At 35.7% G+C, this 8,644-nt stretch overlaps 1 protein-coding gene across 1 annotated transcript in view; it reads right to left on the bottom strand.

Annotated features, from left to right (window-relative positions):
- The window catches only part of LOC106793377, a 34,374-nt gene extending 29,130 nt beyond the window's left edge, over positions 1–5,244 (bottom strand). The window contains exon 1 of the mRNA XM_014760264.1: positions 3,945–5,244. The gene's annotated coding sequence lies outside the window, so the exon portion shown is untranslated. The remainder of the gene's footprint in view (positions 1–3,944) is intronic.
- Positions 5,245–8,644: the final 3,400 nt, after the last annotated feature.

Below are 8,644 nucleotides of genomic sequence, written 5' to 3'. Positions count from 1 at the left end.
GGGGGGTAAGGGGGGAAGAGGAGAATCTCTTTGGCAAGAAGAGGAAAAAGATGGTGTGTGCCTATGCCTGATATCTGTGTCTGTGTCTGCTTGTTGTAGCTTGAAGACTACTTCGTGCGGCCCACTTTCTTTACTTTCACGCGGCCGCCGTTCTTCTTTCATCGCAGTGCTCGCCTGACTTCGTAACTCGACGAGGAGGAGTATCAGAGTAAGAGGATGAGGTGGAAAGGGGTGTGCAAGGGTAGGGGTAGGAGTAAGGGTAGGGGGTGTGGGGGAGGTGGAGGAGGAGGAACAGGAGAAAAAGAACCGCCAAAGATTATAGTGTTCTCTCTTGCACATACACACGTACTTACATACGTACATATACATACATACATACATGCATGAGCGTGCATGCAACTTCGGATAATTTCTAACGGGTTTTCCTTTTTTTCTTTTTATATATATATATATACTTTATTCTTTGGTTTTCTTTTTGCAACATCGATGGATGCATCGGTTGCTGGAAAATACTTAAAAGACTAAAGGAAAAAAGAAAAAGAAAAAGGAAAAGAAAAAAGAAAAAGGAAAAATGTTTAGAAATGTTCTTAATACTTTTTCTTGAAATATTTGAAACGAAGGAAGGAAATGAGTGAAAATTCATTCCTGGTCACGATCGGGTAAAATAAATCAAATCGTAAATATGCATTTATATTTTAATCGATTTTAGTATTTTCATTTATTAATGTTTTCTTTATCAACGAAGTTGTTAGATATAAAAGATTCTCCGTCATTTTATTGACAATTCTAAAGTCCCGTTTATGTGATAACTATTCAACAGATACATGTACGTATGAGGGATAGATATATATATGTGTGTGTGTGTGTTGCGTGTGATACGTAAATACTTTGTAAAGATTTATCGGTGAATGGTCACGTGACAAGAAAATGGCGTAACGAGTGTTAACTTTTTCTTCAACGAAGAAGAGGATTTCATTACACTTCAAAACACGTCTTATCGATTATCTTGTTTTCGACTTAACCTTACTCGAATAGAAATTCGTTATATCGTGTGCATGTACATACATACATATCATAGTATTTTTTGTGAATAATTCAAACAAGAAAATCTATTTCTATATAGAAAATATAAAGTAAGATAAAATTGTAGAAATATAATGTTTAACTCTTGAATATATATATAATGTTTTATCATTTTATAGATTTAACAAAGCGAATTTGATTGATCGTTATTATCCTTGACTTTTTAAACAACGTAATAAAAAAAAAAAAATAAGAAAAAAAAAGAAAACGTTTATTATTCTATTATAAATGTCCGTAAATAAATATTTTAATCATTCTATTTATTTCATAGAGAAAAATTTCCAATGCGTTGGCCATCTTGATTTTTTTTTATCGCAGCAATATTTTTCTATTTCCTTTATTTAATTCCTTCGAAAAAAATTACTTTTTTTCATAGTAAAGAAATATTAATTTTCCCCAAAAAAAAACTCCCCCCAACCCAATAAATTTATTTTTCGAATTTATTAAGGTATTTGAAAAATAGTGAAAATCTTTTTTGATTCCAAAGGTCGAACGAGTCTGTTCCGAGTTTGACATATGCACTAACGCACGATCGAAGCTTTCGCGTTAGGTTAACGAAGGGAACGAACGGTTACGAGGGCCCGAACTTCCCTTTCAACTTCGATATCGAATTCGTGTGAAGTTCAAGAACTGTCGTTATACGAACGCTCTTTCTAATACTAACACACTGGTACATGTTACATATATATATATATATATGTACCATGTTCACAACGTTCTACAACGTAAAATCAGTGTACATATAGTATAGATTTTCCGTAGAAAATTGCGGAGAAATTCTGCTTTCAGTCGTGTATTTCTCGTTACAGTTTAAACTCCTGATTGGCTCTTTCGAGAAAATTTCTTAATTATTCACTACTCAATCCTCTCTATATTTATTTTCTACCAATATAATAAAACTGTAAGAAGTCTTTATTAACATCGTTCATTTAAAAACCGATAGACTAAACATTATTATTTTTTATTTTTGCGTTTACGTCAATCGTTAAATGGAGATACTATGATAAACAAATTAATCTAGATCAATAAATAAAATAAAATTTATAAAATAAAATAAAATAAAATAAATAAAATAAATCTGTATGTGATTCATCGAAAATGCAATAGAATAATTAAATTTTAAACGAATTAACAATATATATATTACGAATATTCCGAAAATCGAACGTAAAGAAATAATACAAGCTAGATAAGAATAAGAAACGTATATATAAGCTGTTTTACAAGATAACAAAGATGACGTCAGAATTTAACCAGGAGAAGGAATCGGAGAGATTCTCTTTCGAGGAACACGAAAGATGAACGTGAAACACATATCGTACGCGTCATCTATCTTGCTTACGTTCGATAAAAATAAAATTTCACACAACCGGACGTTCATACATACATACATACACATTTACATTTACCCACCCACCCACACATACACACACATATACTACACATATTCACACGTACGCATGAAAGAAATAATTATAATAATAATGTATATACAGATATGTCGGGGGTTTCGCGTGCCTTACAACTTTATTATCGCGTTAAGTTTGACAAAGAAATAAGAACACGCGTATAAAGATCAAAGGTAGAGTAGCGTTTGAGAGAAAGCGAAAATTAGAGAAGAAAGATAAAGAGAGAGATTTTAAGAGAGAGAGAGAACAAGAGAGTATGTATATGGGATTTACAAAGATCGCACGTTCCAGAGAAGGCCGATGCATAAAGCGTAGAAAATCGATAGCACCAGAGCAATCCGCCTAATGGCATTCCCTAAGCAGACGCTAGACGTGATAAATCGAATAGTGTTGAGTGATTTAGAGATATCTTCTTGTTAATACCACCAAATCAATGTATGTAAATAGGGTATCTGCGTAATAAACATGTAACACACAATGTTACGCATAAGATCATATAATGAGTCTCGAAAAAAAAAAAAAAAATAATAAAAAAAGAGAAATCAACAAGAAAAAGAAAAATATTTTTGAAGTATTACATTATAATACTTTCTCTTTCTCTCTCTCTCTCCAAATAGATTTTTAATTTAATCGAAAAGATTATTATTATGTATTTCGAAATCCGATCGACTAGATTGTTCATTTCCGCGATATGCCCTATCATCGATTGCTAAAGTTGTGTTTCCAAGATAACATGCTTACGTGTCACGCGATCATAATTATATATATACATACACAGATCAATAGATAAAGATACAATACAAATCTATCCGTTTATTGTTTTTTTAAGATAAAATTCTTAGTTTTCTGCATTAAACGCGTAAGAATAAGCAAAAGAAGATATCATACCCTACATTTATACAATTTTATATATGCACATACTAATCAAATATATATGAGTTAATATACGTAATATAGGTATTCGCATATAAAAATCGAACAGCAACGCATTATCCAGATTATGCGCTATCCATCGACGTGTCGCATCTAACACGTAATATCGTTATTCTTATCGCACGTGTGTGTGAGAGAAGACAGAAAAAAAGGAAAACGAAAGAAATATAATGAAAGAAAGAGGAAAATAAAAAAAAAAATATATATATATATATATATATATGTAGGTAGAAAGATGAGGATAGATTAAATGATAGTATTATACATATATTCGTGTGTATATGTGTGTAGACGACATGACGAGAGTGCGTACGTGCGATCGAGGATAGCGGGAACGGGTGGGGGTGGGGGGTGATGATGGGGGCGGGAAGGAGGAAAATGGGGTGGTGGATCAGACACGGTACTCGGTGGCGTACGTGGTCGGAGGTTGCTCAACTTGACGTATGTTCTCTCTCTCTCTCACACTCTCGTGTGACGTCATTTCAAAAAAGAAAAGAAAAGAAAAGAAAATCACTTTACCTCAAGAAACAATTCGATGATGTCGTCGTCGTCGTCGTCGTCGCTGTTTCGTCGTCTGACGTTACAAAGATACAAATGACACGAACAACGATGATGCCTATGGTGTTGTTGATGCTGCTGTTTCTTCTTCTTCTTCTTCTTTTGCTGCTGCTGTTACTGCTACTGCAACTGCTACTGTTGCTGCTATGTATTATTATTTCTCTTTGCGAAAAGTAGAGTTGAAACTAGAAGACGAAGTACAGTTGGAGGGAAAGAATAGTTATATTGAAAGATAGAAGGAAGGATATAACGACGACGAAATCCTCTCCCTTTCTTGCTACCTATTTCTTTTCCTTCTTTTACTTTTTTTTTTTTCACTATTTATTTCTTCTTCTTGTTTTCTTTATCCTTTCTTATATACACTGAGCAGAGAGAAAAAGATATACACAAAGGAGTAGTAGTAGTAGCGTAAAAGATAGTAATAGTTAATAGTAGGCACGTCGTTGTTCTTTGTTCCTCTTTTCTACTCCCGCGAGTTCTCTCGTTTTATATAGTATATGTATATATATATATATATATATATATATATATTGTGGAGCGCACACTCGAGGGAATACGCGTAACGGAACGAAGTTAATCGGAACACGTTAGGATCGAGAGCGTCACTCGCGCACCGTTTAAAGCGGTCCGTGATTATCACTGTTACTCGAGACCGCTGTTAATACTATGTTGTAGTAGTAATAGTATAATAGTAGAACAGAAACGACACTGTCCAAACCGAACCTCTTCCAATTTTTTAATCCTTATTTTCTTAGTTTTTTTTTTCTTCCTCTTCGTTTCTTCTTTATTTACGGATAACAACACCCACGTAGATTATTAATTACGATCTGTCTGATATTTCAAAAAAAAAAACCTTTATGCACCTTTACCACACGTATTATATATACCGTAAGGTAACGTAGTACTACCGTACCGTATCGTATCGTTTTTAATTCGATACGAAAATGAATAAAATTAAAACAACAATAACAAATCTAATGATCAATCCGATTAATCGAAAGGATCAAAATATAATATAAGAGAAAATTTAGTGAAAAGTGTTTTCTCGGTGATAATACGCACAACGAGTAAGCGCTGCTGACTAACTGACTGACTGACTGACTGATGAACTCTATATAAACTACTACTATGTGCCAAATATTTCACCCAAAGTATTCTTTTCTTTTTTTTTTTTTTTACTCAGTAGAGATACGAAAAGAAGACAAACGTCCATACGCGAGCAAGGCTCGAGTACGACTGAGCGCGTATGCGAGCCGATATCGGCCGAGCGTGTGGCTCACGACACGAAGATACCCGACCGACCGTCGCACCGCTACGACACGAGTTCCGAGTTTCCCCCTCCCTATCCCTACCCATACCCCTTCTCCTGCCCTGCTCCCCCTACCACTCTTCGTTACTCTCTTCGTCACCCTCCCCAGTCCCCCGCCACTCATATCATCCTTCCTCTTTCCTCCTTTTCCTCCTCTTCTTCCTTTTTCTCCACCTCCTCCTCCTCCTCCTCCGCCTTTCCCTCTATGTTCGTTCGTTCCTTCTTCTTCTTCTTTATTTCTTTTTCTATCTCTCTTTTTCTTTTCTGTGCGCACATCGCGTCCACCTCGAAGCGCGCTTCTCTTTCCTCCTTCCTCCTCATCCTCATCCTCATCCTCATCCTCATCCTCCACCCCCCGCCTTCTGCTTCTTCTCTTCCCCCCTCCCTCCTTGCTTCTTCCCCTAACTTCTTATTTTCCAACGGCGCTTAAACTCACCGTACGTCCTTCGTTCTCTCTCTCTCTCTCTCTCTCTATATATATTTTCTTTTTCTATATATAAGAAATACATACATACATATATATATATATATAGGTAGAAATATGATTTCTCGAAGTAACACTCCCGAAGAAAATATAGTAACAGTTCCTTTAAATCGCGACTAATCGTAAGCACCGTAGAGACGTGTTTTATTCTTATGTTAGCGATGAGAAAGCACATCGAAGTGGAGTGGTTGTACGTATAATACTTATCCTTCCAGTCTAATTCTCTCTCTCTCTTTCTCTCTCTTTATTTCTCTTTTTTTTTTCTTTCTTTCTTTTGTTTCATTCTGAACGAAATCGAGCACGTCACGAGAGGGTGGAAGAACACACGACGACGGCGTCGAGCTTCTGACGAACGGATGATTCGAAAGAGAGAGAAAGAGAGAGAGAAAGGGTGAGAGTGGGGGAAAAGGGTAGAGGGTGGGGTGGTCGCCGAGCACCGCCACGGAAGGGGGCGGGTTAAATGAACTGTCGGCTCGCCGGGCGGTTTGCGTTTGATTTAATGGGAGATAGGAAGGGTTTGTTATGGATGCTCGACGGGGTTATATTTGAAAGCGGTAAGGCAGGCGTCTTTCTCTTTCTCTTTCGTTTTCTATGTTAGTTTGCCACGCGTATCGATATATGTATGTATACGTGTATATGTAAATATCTATATAAGTACGTGTATTTATATATTTATACACCTACACTTAGCATATATATAGAGATATTTGTGTGTAGGTGTATATCTATGGTTACGTATTTATATATATATAGGTGTATGTATATGCTTATATATTTATATGTATGTGTTGTGTATGTATGTATATATCCATATGTATATCATGACAATGTGCTTTAGACTCTCTAACATCGATCCATTGAAAATCGGGAATATCGAGATCGTTCTCTGCCCGAGCTTTAGCGCCGTGCATTTTGGTTTCAATTTATTCGTTCGAATGGAAAATCGAAAGTGGAACTTTTATCGTGATTCACGATTAATCGAAATACAGTTCTTCGGTGGTTTTGTGCTCCATTTGAATCGAGTTATCCGTTAAAAATCTGACGATTGTAATCGTCGATGAAAAAATATTTCCCAAACCACGCCCCCCTCCCACCCACCAACCCACCCACGCCCCGAAAGAAAATATCATTCGAGACAAATATATTTAAAATATATAATATTATATACTGTATTTATATAGGATATAATATATCTATCTATCTATTTATCCTTTCTGTTGTATTTAAATTATATTGTTTTTCTTTTTTCTTTTATTATAAGTACAGTTTCTTTTTTTTCTTGGTTATGCATTAGTCGACACTATTTAATTGAAAAGTTAGAAAGACATTTCATCTTTGATAGCAAAATATGAGAACGAGAACTAGAACGAGAACGAGTAAGAGCGAACTTAGTGAACTCGTGAATTTATTTTGTACTTTTTCTTTTTCTTTTTTTTTTATATTCTACTCATCCTTCTCCTCATCCTTCTCCTCTTCCTCCTCCTCCTCCTCCTCCTTCTTCTTCTTTTACCTTCCCGTTATTTAACGAGGAATCCAGCATAACTTTGTAAGCGTGTAGTACCGGTACGAGTGAGAGAACCGGAAGAGAGTTAAAGGTATAAGAGAAGAAGGGTAGAAACGGTAAGGGACCTTTACGTATTTACCTTTTCCAACTGACGGTCAGCTTTACCGCGATATATTTTCAAATAGGGCTTAATTGACAAATGTATATAACTGTAGCTAGTAGGATTCGTTCACGAATCCGAAAAAGAAACATCATAGATATACAAATAGGCAAAAAAGAAAAAAGGAAAAAAGATAGTTAGTGAAAGAGTGAGAGAGAGAAAAAAAGAGAGAGAGAGAGAGAGAGAGAGAGAGAGAGAGAGAGAGATAATCCTCCCGTGACATCGATCGTTCTTTTTATATTTCCATCATATTTCAAAACGAAAGAACGTTAGAAAACGTGAATTTCTGGCTAAAAGGTAAGCCATATAAATATTACAAATACACACACATATACACATATATATATATATATATATATATTTAGGATTTTAACGAGGTATGCAATAATGTATTACCGTAAAAGTCGTTCGAATATTTGCGCATATATACATACCTAAATAATTACATCTATTTACAGGTATCGATATAACTCTAAGCAATAATCCTATGTACATACATACATATATATATATATATACACGTATCTATGATAGTTTTTTTTCGATCTTTCGAAAGAAAATGAAAAATAAAATAGGAAAAAACAGCGATAAAGAGAGAGAGAGAGAGAGAGAGAAAGATGGAAGGAAAAGGATTCGAAAGAAAAAAAAAAAGGGAGAAGAAATGAAGAAAGAAAAAAATAAAGAAAGATAAAGGAAGAAAGAGGAAGAAAGAAGAAAACAAAAGTTGAGGCGATCCATTCGAGTTTCTATTATGAGGAGGAAGCGAACTAGTGATAATGACTATTCTGAAATACCTCGTTGCAAGGCAAGCAAATACCGCTGCATAGAAACGAGAACCGAGTTCGTTTCGACTTCTCTCTCTCTCTCACACACACACACACACTCTTTTTCCTTCAAACCTTTCCTTCTCTTCCTCCTCCTTCTCCTTCTCCTCCTTCACTTCTCTCTTCTTTCTCCTCTTATTTCTCTCTCTCTCTCTCTCTCTCTCTCTCTCTCTTTCTGTACAACACCATCTCTTCCATCGTCGTCGTCGTCGTCGTCGTCGTAGTCGTAGTAGTCGGGTACACTTCCTCGTTCGCCCTCCGTGAAATATTACGACGACTTTTCTTTACCACCACCGGCCTATCTGAAACGCTCGATCGCTAAGAGTAGTAATATACTCTAGGTCTTCGACGAATTTCACAAACTACGACGACGAAGAAGA

The sequence above is a fragment of the Polistes canadensis genome, unplaced genomic scaffold (assembly GCF_001313835.1).
Source record: "Polistes canadensis isolate GaletaPanama2010 unplaced genomic scaffold, ASM131383v1 scaffold_13, whole genome shotgun sequence".
In the NCBI taxonomy this organism is placed as follows: domain Eukaryota; kingdom Metazoa; phylum Arthropoda; class Insecta; order Hymenoptera; family Vespidae; genus Polistes; species Polistes canadensis.
The sequence above is the reverse complement of the archived record's forward strand: the minus strand, read 5'-3'. Positions and strand labels throughout refer to the sequence as shown.